The sequence below is a fragment of the Protopterus annectens genome, chromosome 8.part0, assembly GCF_019279795.1.
Source record: "Protopterus annectens isolate FY-2018-M chromosome 8.part0, PAN1.0, whole genome shotgun sequence".
Classification (NCBI taxonomy): domain Eukaryota; kingdom Metazoa; phylum Chordata; order Ceratodontiformes; family Protopteridae; genus Protopterus; species Protopterus annectens.
Window position 1 is genome coordinate 1,832,689,197 of NC_056741.1, and position 23,036 is coordinate 1,832,712,232.

At 41.3% G+C, this 23,036-nt stretch overlaps 1 protein-coding gene across 3 annotated transcripts in view; it reads right to left on the reverse strand.

Moving 5' to 3' along the window:
- Positions 1-23,036, reverse strand: part of LOC122809662 (RNA-binding Raly-like protein) — a 904,169-nt gene that overhangs the window by 362,271 nt on the left and 518,862 nt on the right. The gene's annotated exons all lie outside the window — the stretch shown is intronic.

Here is a 23,036-nt window from a genome sequence, read left to right on the forward strand (position 1 = left end):
GAAAACTTTGGATATGACACAAAAATCCTCATATCCGACAACTTCAGACACAAGATCCTTCTCCTCAGATCTGACCCATTCAGAATCCAGGCATCTACCAAGAACAAGATATGTGTTTTCCATGGATCCAATTTACCTCTAGGCTCCCATCACCCTTTCTGGAAAGATGCAGATCTCCATCCATTGCCTCTTCCCATTTGTCCAGAAGTTTCACTGAAGTGGATGTGGACAGCATGATGAGGAAGTTTCTTTTGATGCAAATTCAGAGAGGAGTTCTCCTGGCTCCTACCCTAAGCCCTCTGCTGGTACAACCCCACTAATTATGGCTCCTTCTCTGATCCATCCTTCAGTTTGGGACCCCTTGGATCAGAGACATCTGCAACCATCTATTTTGGATCCGAAGATGACTCTTTCTTAAGATTTGATGTCTTGAGTGTGCAGGCTCTGACTCTTTCAGAGCCAGATGGCTCTCGGACCAAAAGCTTTGTCATCATATCCGAGGGGTTAGAGTCAACCCTGAAGTTGTCAGAGCCATCTTTGCCCCTCAGACCCTCAGCTTTCAATAGCTTGGCTCTGACTCCTGCCTTGGGTATGGTGTATTCAGGTCAGAGGGAACTGTTGGTCCAGAGGCATGCCTTCTCAGCACTGACGGTTTCCTTCTCCCTGGGACATTCTGCCTTCAAGATGGCAGAGAGAGTGTTCTCTTCTAGAGATCAGATGGCTCCTCCCTTTTTTGATTTCTCCAAGTCTTTTGGGTTTCTAATACCATGACGGGAATGGACCCTGTTTCTAAGTCAGAGTACGATTAAAGTTCATGAAATTAGTATTATTTCACTCTTTGATGTTAGCCAAAAGTGCTCTTTGCAGTACCCGCAATGTGCACAGCAATGTCTCCTTCTGCAATTCATACAGTGTTACATGAATTAGTAACATATCTAAATAATGATTGTAAATTAATTTTTATAAGACCCATTGCTCCTACTACTATTAGAACTGTCTGGGTATCTTTCTTCCACATGGCTCTCGTTTCTGCCTGCAGATCAAGGTATTTTATGGCTTTGTGTCTCTCTGTACGCAAGACACTATAGTCACTAGGTGTGGCAATTTCAATGATCAATACTACTTTTGTCTTCTTTTCTTGGATCACTGTGTCCGGTTTCCTAGCATCTGTCTTTTGGACTGTTGGTATTGGGTGATCCCATGTGATGTAAACTTCATCATTTTCTATGATTCTCTGTGGCTCATGTTTCCAATGTTTTTCAGCCACTTCGATACCATAATGTTTGCACAATCTCCAGTGTAACAATCTCGCCACATTATTATGCCTTTCAGTATACAGTCCCTCTGCCATTAGAGCATCGCAACCAGCAATAAGGTGTGTAACTGTTTCCAACTCGGTTCCACAAAACCTACATATGTCTGTTTCTTCCACATGTTCAATGGACTTAGTAAACCAGCGTGTACACAGCCCACTATCTTGGGCTGCCAATATTAACCTTTCAATTCTTTATGTAAATTTACTTCTCCTTAACCATTCCTGCATTCGTTCTTGATCAACATGAGGCTCTTCCAGAAGGTTTTTATACTTGCAACTATATTTATGTTTTTTCCACATTAGTTGCCTTCTCATCTGATCCTTCACCTTATATTTTTTCTTTTCTTTTTTAGCACATTCAGTTGCTGCCTGGTTTTTATCCACTTCTGGTTTGATTTCCATTCCTGCTTGATGTCGATATGCATCTGCTAAATTAAGCAGAGATGTCATCTTAGATTTATTCTCCTCATGTTTCAAAACTTTCACCACATTTGGATCTTGTGAGGTCAATATATATGTGTGGAGTCCCACGATTGCAGATCTATACATGTATTCAATTTCAAGGAGGCCCATCCCTCCTTCAGAATGGGGGATATATAATCTTGGTATACACTGATTTTTATAAATCATTTGGTGAGCATGAAGCATCCTTCTTGTTTTGATATCCAATCTATCCACCACTTTTTGGGGCCAGTCAATCACTCCAAAACTATAAGTTGGGACAGGAAGAGCAAATTGATTTCTAGCTTGGATCTTGTTCCTAGGTGTCAATGCTGTTTTCAGGATTAATTTAAGTCTTCTAAAGTACTACTAACTAAGTCTTATTTGCATTTGTTCATGTTTTATTGGTGATCCTTCATCAATTCCCAAGTATTTATACACCCCCCTCTTGCTCAAGTTCTTTTACATCACATTCTTGTCCCAAACTGATGTTTTCCTGGTGCTGTAATTTTCCTTTTTTAAAGGTTGCTTTTGCACATTTATCAAGACCAAATGACATTCCGATATCATCTGAAAAAGTTTTGACAACCTGCAGCTGTGCTATCAGTTCCTCATCTGATGGGCTATACAATTTTAAATCATCAACAAAGAGAAGATGAGAAGTCATTAGACTTTGCTGTTTTCTAGAGGCCGAATTTTAGCCATGGCCTAGGCTGTTAAGTAAGCAGCTTAATGGGTTAATGGCAAGGCAGAATAACAAGGGTGACAGAGAGTTGCCCTGGAATATCCCCCTTTGAATTTTTATCCCCGGGATAATAATCTGTCCTTTATCATGGAATGCACAAGCCAGTGCATTTCTTTGTGTCGGTCCCAAGCCTGGATAAATGGGGAGGGTTGCGTCAGGAAGGGCATCCGGCATAAACTTTTGCCAAATCATACATGTGGACAACAGTACAGATATACATACTGGATCGATCGAGGCCCGGGTTAACAACGACCGCCACCAGTACTGTTGGCCAACAGGGTGCTGGCGGAAATTGGGCTACTGTTGGCTGAAGGAGGAGAAGAGGGGGAAGGCATGCCCGAAGGCAGGTAAAGGCTAGGACTGTGATAGTGAGGGTCAGAACTTTGAATGTTGGCAGTATGACTGGTATAGGGAGAGAGCTAGCTGATATGATGGACCGAAGGAAGGTTGGTATATTGTGTGTGCAAGAGACCAGATGGAAGGGGAGCAAGGCTAGGTGTACTGGAGGTGGGTTCAAATTGTTTTATCATGGTGTGGATTAGAGGAGAAATGGTGTAGGGGTTATCCTGAAGGAACAGTATGCTAAGAGTGTTTTGGAGGTGAAAAGAGTGTTGGATAGAGTGATGTTTATGAAACTGGAAATTGATGGTGTAATTATGACTGTTGTTAGTGCATATGCTCCACAAGTTGGGTGTGCGATGGATGAGAAAGAAAAATTTTGGAGTGAGTTGGATGAAGTGGTGATGACTGTACCCAAGGGTGAGAGACTGGTGATTGGAGCAGATTTCAATGGGGATGTTGGTGAAGGGAACAGAGGGGATAAGCAAAGGAATGCAGAAGGTCAGATGGTAGTGGATTTTGCGAAAAGGATGGACATGGCTGTGGTGAACACCTATTTTAACAAGAGGAAGGAGCATAGGGTGACATACAAGAGTGGAGGAATATGCACACAGGTGGATTATATCTTATGTAGAAGGGCCAGTCTGACAGAGATTGGAGACTGTAAAGTGGTGGCAGGGGAAAGTGTAGTTAGGCAGCATAGGATGGTGGTTTGTAGGATGACATTGGTGATCAATAAGAGGAGGATGAGTGTGAGGGCAGCACCAAGGATCAAATGGTAGAAATTGAAAAAGGGTAACTGTGAGGTGGAGTTCAGGGAAGAGTTAAGACAGGCACTGGGTGGCAGTGAAGAGTTACCGAACAGCTGGGTAACTACAGCAGAGCTAGTAAGAGAGATGGCTAGAAAGGTGCTTGGTGTGACATCTGGAAAGAGGAAGGAGGACAAGGAGACCTGGTGGTGGTGGAATGAAGAAGTACAGGAGAGTATACAGAGAAAGAGGTTGGTGAAGAAGAAGTGGGATTGTCAGAGAGATGAGGAAAGTAGACAAGAGTATAAGGAGATGAGGTGCATGGCAAAGAGAGAGGTGGCGAAGGCTAAGGATAAGGCATATGAAGAGTTGGATAAAAGGTTGGAAACTAAGGAGGGAGAAAAGGACCTGCACTGACTGGCTAGACAGAGGGACCGAGCTAGTAAAGATGTGCAGCAGGTAAGGGTGATAAAGGATAATGAGGGAAATGTACTCACAAGCGAGGAAAGTGTGTTGCGCAGATGGAAAGAGTACTTTGAGGGGCTTATGAATGAAGAGAATGAGAGGAAGAGAAGGTTGGATGATGTGCGGATAGTGAATCATGAAGTGCAGTGGATTAGCAAGGAGGAAGTAAGGATAGCTATGAAGAGGATGAAGAATGGAAAGGCTGTTGGTCCAGATGACATACCTGTGGAAGCATGGAGGTGTTTAGGCAAAATAGCAGTGGAGTTTTTAAATTGTTTCATGAAATCTTGGAAAGTGAGATGATGCCTGAGGAATGGAGAAAAAGTGTTTTGTTACCGTTTTTTAAGAATAAGGTTGATGTGCAGAGCTGTAGTAACTACAGAGGGATTAAATTGATCAGTCACAGCATGAAGTTATGGGAAAGAGTAGTGGAAGCTAGGTTAAGAGGTTGATTAGTGATCAGCAGTATGGTTTCATGACAGATGCAATGTTTGCTCTGAGAGTGTTGGTGGAGAAGTACAGAGAAGGTCAGAAGGAGTTGCATTGTGTCTTTGTGGACTTAGAGAAAGCATATGACAGGGTGCCTAGAGAGGAGTTGTGGTATTGTATGAGAAAGTCGGGAGTGTCAGAGAAGTATGTAAGAGTGGTACAGGATATTTACGAAAGTAGTGTGACTGCGGAGAGGTCTGCGGTTGGAGTGATGGATGCGTTTAAGGTGGAGGTGGGATTACATCAAGGATCAGCTCTGAGCCCTTTCTTATTTGCAATGGTGATGGACAGGTTGATAGACGAGATCAGACAGGAGTCCCTGTGGACTATGATGTTTTCAGATAACATTGTGATCTGTAGTGAGAGTAGGGAACAGGTGGAGGAGACCATGGAGAGGTGGAGATATGCTCTAGAGAGAAGAGTCAGCAGGACTAAGACAGAATATATGTGTGTGAATGAGAGGGAGAACAGAGGAATGGTGAGGATACAGGGAGTAGAGGTGGTGAAGGTGGATGAGTTTAAGTACTTGGGATCAACAGTTCAGAGTAATGGTGAGTGTGGAAGAGAGGTGAAGAAGAGAGTACAGGCAGGAAGGATTGGGTGGAGAAGAGTGTCAGTAGTGTTTGTGACAGACAAGTACCAGTAAGAGTGAAAGGGAAGGTCTGCAAGAGGGTAGTGAGACCAGCTATGTTATATGGGTTGGAGACAGTGGCATTGACAAAAAGGCAGGAGTCAGAGCTTGATGTGGCAGAGTTGAAGATGTTAAGATTTGCACTGGGTGTGACAAGGATGGACAGGATTAGGAATAAGTATATTAGAGGGTCAGCCCAGGTTGGAAGGTTTGGAGACAAAACCAGAAAGGCAAGATTATGTTGGTTTGGACATGTGCTGAGGAGGGATGGAGAGTATATTGGGAAAAAGATGCTAAGGATGAAGCTGCCAGGTAACAGGAAATAAGGAAGGCCTAAGATAAGGTTTATGGATGTGGTGAGAGAGGACATGCAGGTGGTTGGTGTGACAGAGCAAGATGCAGAGGACAGGAAGAAATGGAAACAGTTGATCCCTGTGGTGACCCCTAACAGGAGCAGCTGAAAGAAGAAGATGAAGATCATGGCTTAATTGCAAAGTGGTCTGCCACTGTTTTATGGTTACTGTAATGTAATCAATCAGTGTCGGGTGTATCATATATTTTTAAGCACTCTTTTATCCATGAATGTGGGATACTATCAAATGCTTTTTTGTAGTCAATCCATGCCATACTTAGGTTCTTTCCCTTCTTATAATTCTCCACTATAACTTTGTTTAACAAATGGTCCTTTGTTCCATTTGACTTTCTTTTATTGCCCTTTTGTTCTACTGCCATAATTGAGTTTTTTTCTAAATGACTATAAACTCTGTCAGTGTCAATTCCTGTGTATAGTTTGTACGTTGTCGGAAGACAAGTATTGGTCTATAATTTTTAGGGTAGCTTGCAGGTTCAATCTAAAGTACGAGCATTTTTTTTCCTGTTGTTAAACCGTTTGGTGTGTGTTCAGGGTGCATATATAAATAGTTCTTACTCATGGTTAAATCATCGTGCAAAGAAGTTAATACTTTAAACCAAAAGTTAGGTACTGCATCTGGGCCTGGGGTTTTCCAGTTAGATGCTTTTCTCAACTTTATTTCAATCTCTCTAGTTGTTATTTCATTCCATTTCATATCCTGTACCTTTAAACTTCTTATTCCCTCTTTTACTTCTTCTATCCATTTAGCATCTTTGTTATGCTCCAATCTATATATCAGTATTGCCTTGGTGAGATTTTGTGAAAAACAGGGTCCACCTCACGAAGTACTCACCAAGACTTGAGGATGAATTTAATTTCAGCAATACTCCTTTGCTTGCTGACTCCTCCCCTGTTTGGATCTTCCTTTGGTGCATCAGATGTCTGTGTCATGAGCCTTTGCATTTTACTCTGCAGGGGCAGCCGGCCCAAAGTGTCCAGTTGACCTCACAGGACATAATTATCTGTTCCGATACTTCTCCAAAACATCTCATCAAAGACGTTCCACGAAGATGAAGTGCAAGAGGAAGCACTTGGACTCCCCTCAGGAGTCAGTCACAAAAGATACTGATTTTGATGAGGGGGAAGGGTCCCCAAGATCACTACCTGACAATGTCGCACTTGGAGATGTTTTAGAGATCCTGAAACACAGGGGTGGATGGTCTACTGACAACCCTTTTCAAGAGGAATCGGTATTCCTGGAGGAATTTGGTACTGGCTCACCTACATCCTGGGTGACTCCACCCACTGATGAGCTCACTGATTTAATCTCTCAGAGGGAGTGGAAGAAACCAAATTCTGAAGAGTCAGTCCTCAATAGATAGGAGGGATAGATTCATCACCCAAAGACTCCCTATGCTGTGGAATAAAATCCCGGTATATGTGAGGCAGAGCACCTCGCTGGCCTTGTTCAAGAGAAATCTTGACCAATGGATGGGAGATCGCAGATATACCCCAGGGATTACCTCAGTGTCACTGCTCAACAGAGGCACAGCAAAATAATGGGTATAGTTCCCCATACTAAAGGGGTGGCGTAAGCCACAAAACTATGGGCTAGGCTTGTAAATGCCCTCGGGCAGATAGCCTAGTATGAACCTATGAACCTATGAACCTATGAACCAGATAGGATCCTGGCACCACCGAAGGGATGGGAATTTTTGGAACAAAGGAGTACCAGTGGATGCTATAGTCATAGCAGCAGTCACAAAGAAATGAAGAAAGAACTCTCAAAGCAGAGTTCTTCTGTTCATCTCCCTAACAGGGAGTCTAGGGTGCTATACAGGCTCGGGAAGCATGTGTATGCATCAGTGACCTTCGCTGTCAGGTCCCTGAATTACTTGGCACATTTTACCAGCTTACAGAGGGACTTGATCAAAGAACTCTCAAAATCCCTCTCAGGGAATAGTACTGCTGAGGCAGAGTCTTCTATCACTTCACAGTTAGTGACCTTCCAGTCTGTGTCAAATTTCTCTATAAGGGTTATCTCACATGCAGCTGAAGGAGCCTCAAGAGCAGTGGGTTTAGGCATTTCCATCAGGAGGCATGCCTGGATGTGTCTTTGTGACATTGTGGAGTCCTTCAATTCATCCTTCACCAATGCTTCCTTTGACGGAAGCTCGTTATTTGGCTCTAAAGTGAAAGACACACTCTCCAGGTGCAAGAAAGATGGTAAGACCCTGTATGCTGTGGGAGTATGTTTTTTGAACACTCAAAGAACCTTTTCCAGGAATCAATGAGGTGGTTGAAAGATGTGATACAGGAAATCCCAGGGTCCTTTCCATGATCCATGTGGAAAGAGTCCCCCCAGGGTCAGAAGAGGGAACTCAGATGGTAGATGCCACCCACATGGCACAGGAAGCCAAGAAAACCAGGGTTCCAGAGATTTTTTCCGAGTGACCCTATCAGCACTCCTGAAAGGAGGCCTGATTGCCCACCTCTGGAAGAAGTTGAAGGTCACTTATCCCTGCACTGGAGAGCCTGGTTAGATGTAACAAAAGATCCTTGGGTGCAAACGATTATTTCCAGAGGCTATATAATTCCCTTTTCCCTACTGCCACTGCTACAGAACAAAATTCTTGATGTTCCATCTAGTCAGAGTAAAATGGCAGCTTCAGAAATTCAAAAGCTTTAGAAAAAAAGAGTCATCCAAGAGTTCCCCCATGATCAGAAAGGATCCAGAACTTAGTCAGGATTCCTTTTATTGCTAAAAGAAACAGGGGACTGGAGACCAATTTTGGATCTCAGCACTCCAAACAAATTGGTTCACCATACCAAGTTCCAGATAGTCATGGTTCAGTTTCCTGCAGAAGGATGACTGGATGTGCTCAACAGATCTCCAGGATGTGTACTATCACATAAAAATGAACAGATGATCCAGGATAGATGTACACTTCTGGCTGGGAGCCAGTCATCACCAATTCAAAGCACTGCCCTTTGGTCTCACCACAGACCCAGGGTGTTCACCAAATGCATGGCAGTAGTAGCAGCTCACTTCAGACTACAAGGGGTTCTAGGTATTTCCACATCTAGATGACTGTCTCTGAGCCACCTTAACCAAGCATCTGCTGATAGCATCAATACACCACCAAACTGTAGTATAAAACAAAATAACTACCAGCCAGTATCCAACAAGTGCTTTATTAATCTCTCTAACATCTCGGCCAAAGACTTTAAGGAGTAAAACATCATAAAAAAATACCTGCTTTATATACAGATCCAATAAATCACTTTACACTCAATTAAATATTTAAATGAAGAATCTCCATTTGCATTCTAGATTTAACCCCTTAGGGGCTAAAGTATTACATTTTAAAATATATATAGATTCCTTAAACTATAATTTATTTTTTATGGACACATTATCAAACCGGGCAACATACACCTTCTCTAATATACTACCCTGTAAACCAGCTACCCCCCCATGAAACCTATTAAAATGTTCAGCTACAGAACTTTCTTTCTTATTTCTAACAGTTTCCCTAATGTGTTCAACCTTACCTTGAAGCGCCTCTTACTCCCCCCACATAAAATCTATTACAGGAGGATTTTAAAGCATATACAATGCCTTCTGTGTCACAACTTAATTGGCCTAACATCTGAAGGTAGAGCCATTGATTTTTGAAAAACTTCTAACCACATACTTGTACACTTTCCACTTTCCACAGGGTACAGTTCCATGATCTACTGTACTCCTTGAGATATTGATGGGGGGACAAAAAATGTACCTCGAACTATAAAGTTCTTGCTACTTCTTCCCTTTCTGTAAGAAATCAAAGACATAGCGTTTACCCATTGGAAAGATATCTCAAAGATGTAAGAGCTCCAATAAAATCTCACCAATTCTACTACCTTCCAACTAAAGCAACTATATGCAGTAATAAAATGAATATTTTCACCCTTACTATATACAGAATTGACATCCTACATACATCTACCCTTTTCTACCATTTCTTTATTTTTACATCCACCCACAAGCTTTCCCCAGCAATTATCCAAGAATTATTTACCATCTCCTCTATTTCTAAACATATCAACTATTCTCCTCATTTCCATTTTAAAATCTTCCTCATTATTACAAAGTCTATACAGATGCAAAAACTCCCCATATGGTATAGCATTAAGAGTGTGTGGTGGATGGCAACTCTCATCTTGTAAATACTGGATACCCTCCTCAAATTTCCTATGTACCATTGTACTATTACCACAGCCCTCCTCTCCTTCTCCAGTGTTATTAATCAAAACCGAAACAACAATAAGCTTACTTCTGCCCTCTTTCTTGATCTCTCCAAAGCCTTCGACATGGTCAGCCACCAACTACTCATGCACACACTTAAAACTATTCCCCTAGATGTCCAGGCTATCCAATGGTTCAAATCTTATCTGAGTGGTGGACAGTAGGGTATACTATGGCAGAACAAACTATATTCCCTTCTACCTATCACCCTTGGGGTCCCTCAGGGCTCTATATTAGGACCCCTATTATTTTCTATCTTTATTAATGACATGTACACAGCCATCCCAACAGCCACCTGCATTCAATATGCAGATGATTCCACTTTGATTTGCTCTGCCACCTCCCCTTTAAGTCTGCAGACTCTATCCCAAAATGTTTTTAATACTGTCAAAAACTGGCTCTGTAATCAACATCTCCAATTAAATCCCAACAAAACAAAGCTACTGCTTTTCTCCGCCACTTGTAAAACCTCCACTCCAACCTTTACTATAAAATCTAACAATGGCACTGTCATTATCCCAAATACCTGTTCAAAAACTCTTAGGTGTAAGAGTTGATAACAACCTCAAGTTTGATATGCATATTAATCAAACTATTAAAAAAGTTAATAAAAAACTTGGGTCACTATACAAGATCAAACCTTTCCTCACTCCACTAGCTAGGACAGTAATTGCCCATTCACATCTACTTTCCACCCTCCTTTATGCATCCGCTCTCTTCACGAACTTGAGTAAGTCTGACATTAATAAACTCTCTAGCTGGTTTAATCATATTGCTAGATTTCCCACTCTGAACCTAAATAATCTAGGGTGGCTAGAATTGCCTATCCAACTTCAGTACAATCAGTAATAGTAGCACATAAAATTCTCTACCAACCTGAAAACACACCCGTACTTACCAAAATTATCACCCCTTACAGCAACCTCAAGACACTTCGCTCATCCAACAAATTACTAGTCCAAACCCTCAAAAACAATAACTCATCTGGAGACTCTCTATATGTCAACTCTGTTGGTAAAATATGGAACTCACTTCCTGCTGAGCTTACTTCAGAACCCGTTCTAACCCAATTCAAAAAGAAATCTAAAACAGTACTTTAAAAGGCAATGGCTATGTCCTCGCTCTAATCCTGACTAACTCTGCCAATATAAACATGTGCTAAAGAGGTGTTTTGGCCACCCCTACATTGCTTCCTAATTGTTACTCTATAACAAATCAGATTTAGATATGACAGAATGAATGACATTTATTCTATGTATTGTATCTGTAAAAGTGCTTTAACTTGATTAATGTAATAGTTTTTTCTGTATGTATGTATGGAACTTTTTTCCCCTGGCCTCTGCTGAAAATGGACAAGTATCCAGTTGAACTATCCCAGTCAACAAATGTAAAATAAAATAAAATAAATAAAAATAAATACTAATACTCTTTCCATCACTGATATCCACCACTACATCTAAAAAGGGGACTTTTTTACCCACTTTTAAGCTATCAAATTCCAAACCAAATCTGTTATTCTGTAATTCAGCCACAAATTCATCCACCATGTCCTGCCCCCCTTTAACTAGAAAGATCAGGTCGTCAATGAATCTGTAATATCTCACCACATAATTTCGAGAAAATCTTAATTTGTATAAATGCTCTGTCTCAAATAGACTCATACTCAAATTTGCATATGAGGGGGCAAATGATGCCCCCATTGCTGTTCCCTGTTTCTGATGGTATAAACTTCCATTAAAATCAAAAACATTTTTTGTTAAACAAATATATACAAGTTCCATAATGTATTCTGTAACTGGACCTGCCCCCCAAAAGACCCTTAAAGCCTCTATTCCAAAATTGTGGTGAATACTCGTATAAAGACTTTTAACATCTAATGAGCCAGTAAAAATCCTGGGTCCACTGGATGTCACAAATTTTCTCTAAGAAATCAAATACATTCTTTGTATATGAGGGTAGAACACAAACATTCAGAAGTAAATAAAAATGTAGAAACTGACCTACTTTACACAAGAAGTAATCTCTACCTGAGACTATAGGACGTCCTGGAGGATTTATCAAATCCTTGTGTATCTTTGGTAAACAATAAAAACCATCTATGTTAAAATCTTTTCTTGATGTCCTCATTGGAAGAATAACTCAGTCTTAAATCTTTAACAAATCATTATATTCCTGTAGGGCTATTTTGTAAATATCAGGTTCTACCTTATTATATACTCTATCATCTGTTAAGTGTTTGTTTCACATTTCAAGATATTGTGTATAATGCATCACCACTAGTTTATTCCATTTGCCTGCAGGTTTAAATATCACATCTCTCCTTGTGCTCAGGGACTATAACAATTTTCATTCCATTTGTGTTAAATTATGACTAATATCTTTTTTCTTTTTGGTAAATTCTGAAAACTCTATCAACTGCAAAATGCAGCATCTCAGAGAAATGTATCCCTTCATGGTTGAAGGATGGTATAAATGTGCTTTTGTGACCAATACTAGTGTCCAGAAGAACATATGCATTAAATTCAACATCAGAACAACATGAATAAAAACTTTCATCACTGGAGAAACTAGTATTATCACATAACTCATTATTAACATTCCCTTGATAATCATCATTAAAAAAAATTCTTTAGATGTAATTTTCTAACTAACTTAAAAATATCACATCATATTTCATGCAACCGCGGTAGAACAGTAGGTATAAATTTTAAACGTAGTTAAGAACTGCATACTCAGAGTTAGTTAAAGACTGTCCAGACAGATTAATAACATTGGAGCCAAAGTCATTCAGAGGTAATAAACTACCATTTACCTCTTTTGTAATGTTGTTGTGGTTGATGTTCCTTTGTGTCATGGCTGGCTGTTCCCGTTGTTATTTCTTTCCTTGATTTCCCCATCGTGAATTGTTGTAGCCATTCCGAAAAGTTTGGTGAAACTGGTCCACTTGGTGTGCTATAGGAAGTGGAGGATATTTCTCATTTTCACCATATTCACGTTTTATGGAATTATTAAACCCTTCCAAAGCAGAGAAAAAAAATTATTAGACTGATGAGCATTTCCTTCTTGCTCAAACCTCACGTGATTACGTGGTCTTCTCCGATTGGCTCTCGCCAAAAAGACTCTGCCATTGTCGTAATCACGGAGGTCTCTAAAAAGTTTACCCTTTTTCCTTTCAACTATTTCCGCTTCATGAGTTTTCAGTTTAACATTAACATCCATTAGGAATTTATCCAAATATTCAGTATTTGCTCTGGTGTATAAAGTGGAGCAGGTTGATCTGATCTGTTCCTTAAGTTCCTTCTGCTTCACCCTGTCTCTTTCGAGCAGTATAGTAACCCATTCAATAGTACATCTATGGGCTTCTGCAATCCACCATTTGTGAAATTGTATATTTACTTCATTGTCTAAATCAAATGGTAGGAAAGGGCCTTTGTATGCCCTCAGTCCCCTTGGGGTAGCGTCCAACTCTATGCATTTTTGGAGACTTTGAATATTAAAAAACACAGCAGTCTCATTCCATATCACTTTCTCCAGCTGCTCAAACAGTACCTTATTCTCCGATGTAAGAGATGATGACAGTCCAAGGCCAACATTACCAAATGGATTGTTAAACCATTTGCTCCTTTTTTCTTCACATTTCTCCCATGGTCTATATGTATTTGCTCCTCTATCCATAGCACTGTTGACATTATCCTGCTAGTTAATACATTCACCCGAGTGGATAAGAAAGCTATCCAAGGACTGGTGGGTGTTATCTATAACCCATTCCCAGAAAATGCGAGGCAGGTTCAACTTTGGATCACTGGCCATAAATCTAAAACAATAAAATCAATACACCACCAAACTGTAGTATAAATCAAAAGCCTATAGCAGCTTGAAACTATGTGCTCCAGATTTGTTCCAACCTAGGCATTACAATCAACAACAAATCTGAACTTCAACCAAACATTAGAATTCATAGGGGCCACTTTCAACACAACATCAGTGACAACATCTCTCCCATTACCAAGGGTTCAAACTATTCATATTCAAGTCAGAGGGAAATCAGTATTGCCAGCCCAAAATATATTACAGACCCTGGGATTGATGTCTGCAGCAATTGTACTACTTCAACTAGCAAGATACCATATGAGAATCCTCAAGTAGACTTTAGCAACCCAGTGGTCCATTTTACACCAACTTATGCCCACCAAAATCAGCATAACTTAGGCCTGCAAAAACTACCTTTGGTGGAAGATTCATTCTGATCAAATATTACAAGGTTGTTCATTCATCCTCTCTCAGCCCAGGATATTGTGACCACTGTAAATAGCACAAGTAACCAAAAACTGAGGGTAATGCTACTCAACGCCAGAAGACTAAACCTCAAAATGCATGCACTCGAGGCACTCCTCAGTATGGAGAACATTGATATCTGTGCAGTAACAGAAACCTGGTTTAAGGCTCCAGAGAGCACCCCAGCACTACCAGGCTATAACTCATACCATACTTTTTGGCCACAGAACTCGGACCGAAACACAAAAGGCGGGGGTGTATCCATATTCATCAAGAACACCCACACCTCCAGGTTAGTGGCATCGCACAATGCCTCACAAATCATCCATGTGCAACTAACAATGGGCAAAACTGCAATTCAAATTGTAGCTTGCTACAGATCACTCACCATGACTCAGGACCCCCATTCCACATTTCTGGAGACACTGGAAAATATGAAGGTCCTACCAAATGCCCTAATATTGGGTGATTTCAATTACCCAAACATTAACTGGAAGAACTACTCAAGTACTAACTCCCTTGCCCAAAGCTTCCTAGAATTTATAAACTCGAACACCCTGGATCAACTTGTCAACACCCTCACCAGAGGTGACAACATATTGGACCTGGGCATCACCAACATGGGCGACCTGTGTTCTATACCAGGGGTTAACCCCTTGCTGGTTAGATCAGACCATAGACTAATCACTCTGGGTATCCACATTCTGCCCCCACCCCCAATCAAGGAAACCACAGTGAAAAACTTTTCAAAAGCAAACTTCACATTACTTAAGACCGAAGTGGAAAGGTTCACAGCCCCCATGCTAAAGGGCAATGCTGTCCAAGCTGCTGAATCCCTTACAAAGGCACTCTGTGAGCACCTGCAAGAATGCATGGATCATGCTATCCCAAGCAAAACCAAGACTCACTCCTCCAAGAAAAGGAAACCAGTCTGGTGGACCCCTGCCATAAATAAGCTATGCAATAGAAGGAGGAAACTAGTACAGAAAAGAGTAAAATCCCAAGAAGGAAAGACATCCATGATCAGTATCAGCAAGAAACTACGATCCCTCATAAAATCATTCAAGTCTAGCTTCAAAAGAAAAATTGCCATGGACTCTAAAGATAACCACAAAGCGTTCTTTAGCTATGTCACTAACCTAAGTGGAAACTCTCAGATCTGCTCTGAGTTAGTGCAGAATGGCACAAAATACACTGAACCAACTGATATTGCCAACATTCTGGCAGACAGGTTTAGTGCAAACTTCACCCCCCTCTCACCCCCTAAAGGGCCCATAACCATACCAGAAGAATGTACAGCCCCGGCAATCACTGACACACAGGTTAACATAGCCCTATCCAAAGCCAAAAACACAGCTTCAATGGGACTGGATGGTGTCCTCAGGCTGTGTCTTACACGAGCTCCAAAATGAACTAACCCCTCACCTAAACACACTTTTCAAACTCAGCCTCTCTACAGGCTACATACCCATAGAGTGGTGCACAGCAACAGTTATCCCGCTCCACAAAGGTGGAGCCACAACAGACCCTGGGAACTATCACCCTATAAGCCTGACTAGCCTGGTCTGCAAGGCTATGGAGCACATCATCATGGAACTCATTAACAGAGACATTGGGAACCTCCAAACATTGGACCCTACCCAGTTTGGCTTTGTCAAGGGCAGATCATGCCTCCTAAAGCTGGTGGACTTCTTTGAGACAGTTACCAAGGCTTTAGATGAGGGAAAGGAGGTCCACACAGCCTACCTAGACCTCGCAAAGGCTTTCAACACCATTCCCCATTCTGGTATTATAGACAAGCTCACCAGCCTGAACATAAACCCCTACGTCCCGAGATGGGTTGCCAATTGGTTCATGGATACAACCCACATGGTGAGAGTTGCAGGCTCCAGGTCCGACTCTAAACTGGTTACAAGTGGCATCCCTCGGGGCTCAGTCCTGGGACCTCTCCTGTTCGGTATGTACTTCTGAGAGGTACAGGCAAGCACAGGAGGACTATGTCTGACCAAGTTCGCCGGCAACTGCAAACTGGGGGCCATAATTGACTCTATCTGGCTGATGCAGACATCCTCCAGAAGGGTCTCACTGAGACAGATACCTGGTGTCAAAATCATGGCCTCAAGCTAAATGCCAAAAAAGTACATAGTCATCCCCTTTGGAAAAAACAAAGTACCTGCGAACTACCACATGCGTGGTAGTCCCCTAAATAAAGAAAATGTAATAATGGATCTGGGGACCCAAGTAGATAGTAATCTCTCCTTTGATAATCATATTGCCAAGGTGGTTAGAATATCCTTCAATGTGGCCCACCTAATCACAAAAGGGTTCACATCTAGAACAAAAGAGATTATTGTGCCACTCTACTCATCACTCATCAGACCCATCATAGAGTAGAATGCCCCATTTGGGATGTACCTTACAAGACACCTGCAACAGCTGGAAAGACCACAGAAGTACCTCGCCAAGAGGATTACTGGCCTCAAACAGGTGCCCTATGCAGCCCGACTGAAGAAACTCCAGCTGTACTCAGTTGCACGCATACCGCTTACTCAGAGGTGATCTCTACCTGACATACAAGGCCATGTCCAACCCAGAATTGATGGACATGCTCCATCTAAAAAAAAAAACAAATCCCCAAGAGCCACATGCTCTAGGGATATAAACCTCACCACAATGTTAAATAGTATGTGCTGGATGGATAGATTCCTGTCCCAGAGACTCCCCATGCTTTGGAACAGGATTCCAATCTACATTAGGCAGAGCCCCTCACTAACACTCTTTAAGAGAAACCTTGACGAGTGGATGGGAAACAGAAAATTTACCCTGGGGATCACTGCAGTGGCTCTGCTGGACAAGGGCACAGGGAACTAATAGCTCTGCTGGACCGAGGCACAGAGAACTAATCTAAGGGGGAGGTGAAAGCCAACACATTCTGGCTAGGCATATAGATGCCCTCGAGCAGATAGCCTAGTACATACCTATGAACCTATGGATGCTTTCTGGATCGGGTGGGGGAGGCCATTTCTTGGGGAAGACTGTTCAAGGCAGGTGGTCCCCGGAGGAGGCCAACCTGCATATTAGTGTGCTGGAAATGAGAGCAGTACTTCTCGCATTGCAGGTGTTCCAAGACTCTCTCCCTTCCGGGAATATAGCTATTCAAAGGGACAGGATTTCTGTACTATGGTACATCAACAAACACGGAGGAACCAAATCTTATCCTTTGTGTCAAGACGCTATGAGAATATGGCAATGCTCAATCTCTTCAAATCGATTTCTGATAGCAACGTATATAACAGGGCAATCCAATGTGATAGCAGAGAAGTTCAGCAGGTCCATTTGATTACCTCATGAGTAGTCTCTCAACCCAAAAGTGGCAGAAATGATTTTCCACCGATGGGACCATCCAGGCTGTGACCTATTTGTATCTCCCCTGAACAACAAATGCAGCAGGTTCTTTGCCTTAATCCTTCTGCTGGGAAAGTCACTTCTTCACGATTGTCCCTTGGTCTCCTCTATCCTTATCCCCCAACCCCCTTAATCCCCAAATTCCTACAGAATGCATGCCAGTTGAAGAGCAAAGTCATTCTAATTGCCCCTTATTGGCCTCAACTGATTTGGTTTCCCTTTCTTTGGTCTTATCTAGTTTACTCACCTTGGATTCTGGTTCCAAATACAGACCTCCTGTCTCACCCGACAGACATGATTCACCCTGACATTTTAGGCCTAAAACTGACGGCATGGATTCTCCAATTCTGTTGAGAGCCATACAACCTAAGCTGTTTTCTCCAGTATGCCACATTCTTTTATCTTCCCACAAACCTTCCACTAGGAAGATTTACAAAAGCAAGTGGAAAAAAGTTGTGCTTTGGGCACAATAACAAGACATGGACCCTTTTTTTAGCACCTATATATAAAATTCTAGAATTCCTGGCTTTTATGTTCAGTAAAGGGGCTAGTCCTTCTACAAACAAGGTTCAGTTGGCTGCTATTTCCAGTTTTCATATAGGAGTTGATAATTCTACTTTGGCTTCTTCACGTCTTTATAAAGCATTTATAAAACATGCCCTTCTACTCAAAACACCTTTTAAGGACCCTACTTCATCTTGAGATCTGAATTTGATGTTACAGGCCTTAACTCAAAAAACATTTGAAATGGCTGCAAAACGTGATTTTAAATACTTGACTTGGAAAACTATTTTTTTCTGAAAGCCATAACATCAGCTATGAGAGTTTCAGAGCTTCAAGCTTTATCATCTAAGTCTCCTTATTTCATTTTTCATAAGGATAGGGTGTCTTTAAGAACCAATCCTTCCTTCCTAAGGTGGGGTCAGGATCTTACATTAATCAAACTATTAACCTTCCCGTATTCTTTCCAAATTTTGCAAATAAAGGTGAATACATCTTCATTTATTAGAAGTGCACAGACAATTACTTTTTTATCTTCACAAATCTGAGAAGTTTAGAAAATCATATCAATTATTTGTGTCCTTCTCAGAAACTAGATTGTATCAACCAGTTTCAAAATCTAACTTTAAAAAAATGGGTGACAGATTGTATTTTCTTTGTCTATAAAAAGTTTGATCTAGTGTTGCCAAAGTCTTTAAGAGCCCATTCAACCAGGTCCATGGCAACGTCATCAGCCTTTCTATCCATGACGATATTTGTACATCTGCGACTTGGCCCAGTCCTCATACCTTTATTATTCATTAGAAATTGGATCTGTTCTTGAGGGAAGGAGCAGCCTTCAACTCTACAGTGCTCAGGAATATCCTTCCTTAGAGTCCATCTGGGATTCAAGTAGCTGGGGACTCTGTCCCATATGTTGAGGAATGAATAAAGATTGACAACATCAGATAAAGAAGTTATGCATTCATCATAATGTTGCATCTGTGAAACTAGCATCTTAGGAGACATCTATATTAATTGGCTGGACATCTCCCACCAACATCCCGCCTCCAATATCGACCTCCATACCTTTACCAAACTAATTAATTACATAACTAGACCAAACAAAAGCAATAACTGTGGCTCTATCTAGGATTGGATATTGGTCTGTGACCCAAATAAGATTGCATCCACAGGAACACTCCCCAATAGCATAAGCAATCACCTATCTACCTTCATACTTCAAAGAAACCACCCCAGCACCTAGCAGCCATTACTACAAACTAGAGACCTATCCCATTTCTGCCCTTCCACATTTAACAACACTCTTCAATGCATCAACTGGAATACATTGACATTTCTTCCCCTAGATGAGGTGGTTAGTTCTTTACATTTCTCAATTTCTAAACAACCAAGCTTCACTTATTCTAAGGTAAAACCTAATCATGCGACCTAGCTCGCAAAACTCACTAAACAGCTCATGACTGATAGGGACAAAGGATACAAACACTGGCAAAAAAGCAAAAATGACGCCAACCTGACAAAATATAAACAACTCCATAATCAAGTAAAGCGACTAGTCATAAAAGACAAAAAAGATCACTACCTTACCCTAGAAAATCACCATAAGCAAAACCCTAAAAAGTTCTGGAGTTCCATCAATTCCTTAATAAACCCAGGGTCAAGTAACAATCCTTGCCCAAACTCTGTCAAAGCACCCACTGAAATAGCTTCACTCTTTATCTCCTATTTCATCAATACCATGGCTAATCTAACTGCCACCTTTCCTTCCAACCCATCCACCCAACATACCCATACTCCCCCTTCCATCAGCTTCTCTCTCTCTCACCAACCCCAACAACACAATAAAAAATCTGTTTCAAACACTCAAACCTTGCACCAAAATCCCAGACAACCTGCCTCCCGAGTTCTACAAATCTCTGCCAGTTCTACAGCCTATCTCATTCTCATCAGCATACTTATTAACAGATGTATTCTGAAATCCTACATACCCACTATTTAAAAAAAAAGGCATATATTCTGCGTCTCCATAAAGGAGGCACTAGCACAGACATTTCCAACTTCTGACCCATTGCTATCCTCTCACCCATTTCTAAGATTCTGGAAAAATGCATCCACACCCACCTTCACTATGAGCTTCACAGCCAAATTCTTTCTCTCACTCAGCATGGATTTCTGCCAGGCCATAGCACTACTACAGCTCTCGGATCTACCTGACTACATCAAAAGTTCAGAAGAGCGAAAACGACTTCACCGACGCCAGAAGATCGACAAGTCAGAAGACCGATGGAGGAGAACACCGACGCTGAGAACACTGAGATGGGGAAAGGATGTGTAAGTATGCAGTAGTGACGGACGTTAGGGTGCGAGTAAGGTAAGTGTGCGATGTTGATGGTCTATAGGGATAGGGGTGGGATAAGTGAGTTAGGGTTAGGGAGCGGGTTAGGTAAGGGTGCGAGTAAGGTAAGTGTGCGATGTTGACGGTCTGTAGGGATAGGGGTGGGATAAGTGAGTTAGGGTTAGGGCGCGGGTTAGGTAAGGATGCAGTAGTGATATTTTTTGGGTTAGGGGCGGGTTAAGTGAGTTAGGGTTAGGGCACGGGTTAGGTGAGTGTGCGATAGTGACGGACCTTAGGGTTAGGGTTTCGGTTAGGGTTGTAAATAGTTGTGTATGTAAGGGTTAGTGTTGGTTTGTAAGGATTGTGGTGTGCTTGTGTTGTGTGTGTGGTTTTTGGACAGGGGATTTGTTTTGTTTGTTGATTGTTGTTGTTATGATGTGTCGAGTGTATGAGGTGTCGTGTTTGTGAACTGTCGATTATGTGGTGTTGGTGAAGTCGTTTTCACTGTTCTGAACTGTCGATGTAGTCAGGTAGATCCCAGCTCTCATATCCTTCTCTGACACTGTTAACCAGGCCTAAGATGATGGAAAAATTGTCTCCTCTCTCTTTTTAGACCTCTCCAAGGCCTTTGATATGGTTTCCCACTCTCTGCTTCTCACTAAACTGTCTGGCAAAGGCATCTCACCCCCATCCCCAGACTGGTTCTCAAGCTACCTCACAAACAGACAGCAGTCAATCAAATGGCAAAATGTATTCTCTCCTTTCCTTGACACAACAACAGGTGTTCCACAAGGATCCATACTAGGGTCTCTTTTGCCCAGCATCTTTATCAATAACTTCCACACCTCTCTTACTCAAAATACTGTCATCAAATATGCAGATGATTCTGCAATCATCTGTACTGCCAACTCTCCATCTGAACTACACCAACTCACACAAGATGCCCTCACTATAACAGAGATATGGATGTCCAATCAACATCTTGCCCTAAACCCCAAGAAAACTAAACTTGTTCTTTTTCTACCAAAAACTCCACTCCACTAATCAAGGAAAACTTCACCATCCAAACCCAAAACAGCACTATAATTGAGGTCGTACCATACACCAAACTGTTAGGTGACATCATAGATGAAAACTTAGCATTTGACCTACACATTCAGACCAATATAAAAAAAACACACCAAAAACTGGGCACCCTGTATAGACACAAACACTTTCTCAACCATTCCGCAAAACTATCTCTCCTCTTCCTTCCTACTACCATCTCTTTTTTATGGTGCACCTCTCCTGACCAATATCCACACCTCTCTAAATCCAAACTAGCATCATGCTACAATAAAATCGCTAAATTTATAACAAATGCAAACTATTCTTCTCCCCACTGCTCATCTCTGCACCTACTAAACTGGTTGGAACTACTACATTATCTGTCACTTATCCAATTAAACACTGCACACAAATTTATTTACAAACCATCTAACTACCCTTCCTTGTCTTCTCTACTCACACAATATCAATCAAACAGAACTCTCTGATGCACTAACCAACTACTCCTAAATGTAGTGAAACCAACCCATGCAGCAGTACAAATGCACTACTCCTTCACCATAGCCAAACTTTGGAATTCTCTCCCACCTTCAATAAGGTCTATCAGCAGTGCCCCTTTCTTTAAGAAATCCCTGAATCAACACCTTTCCTCACTATGGAAATGCAACTGTACAAAGGCTGTAGTTCCTTTAACCTGACCTCCCTCTCCCCCGCCTCCTCCTTTCATTATGTATTCCCTATCTTGCCCTATATATCCTGAGGCTTGTATTTAACTACTCTGATGGACTATTCTTCCACATTTACTCACTCTAAATTAAAGTTATATCTTTAGCTGCTGTTATCACCAGACTGTGTTTCTGACTTTCTAAAGTTCCCTTATGGTTTAGCCTTCAACCACACCCTATTGCTTATTCTGACAATAGGCCTTACTCTTCAAACCTTCTACCTAGATAGTACTGTATTTCATCTTGCATATATTTCACTCCAGGCTCTTCCTATCACCAGTGGGATCTACTGCATATTATGTATATTGACCTTACTCTTTAAACCTTCTACCTAGACAGTACTATATTTCACCTTGCATAGATTTCACCCCAAACTCCTCCCATCACCAACTGGATCTACTGCATATTATGTATATTCATCGTGTTTGACTTTTATTGTTAATAGCTATGATCTAGCCCACCAATGACTGGGGTTGTATTGAACTACTGCATGTTGTTCTGAATGTACTGTCTAGAAGTTCTCCACTGTATGGTGCTGTATTGAATTTGTACTATGCTGCACAATAGCAATGTTTGCTTTATAATATATGTATATTGCTTGTCCCATATTATACTATATATGTACTGTGTAATACTTATAATTTGTTTATGGAGCTTTTCTCCCCGGGCCTCCACTGAAAATGGGCTCACCTTGGCCCAGTGCACTATCCCAGTAAACGAATACAAATAAATAAATAAATAAATAAATAACAAATTCAGTGTTTAATATTGAATCATGAACATACAACCATAACCGTTTAGTGCTTTTGTCCCAAAAATGCAGGACTTCATCAGAACTGTTAGACAAATCATTAGCCTGTATTTAAATACATAAGTAAATGGATCATATGACAAAATTAGCATAAATTAATTAAAGTTTGTATCTTAA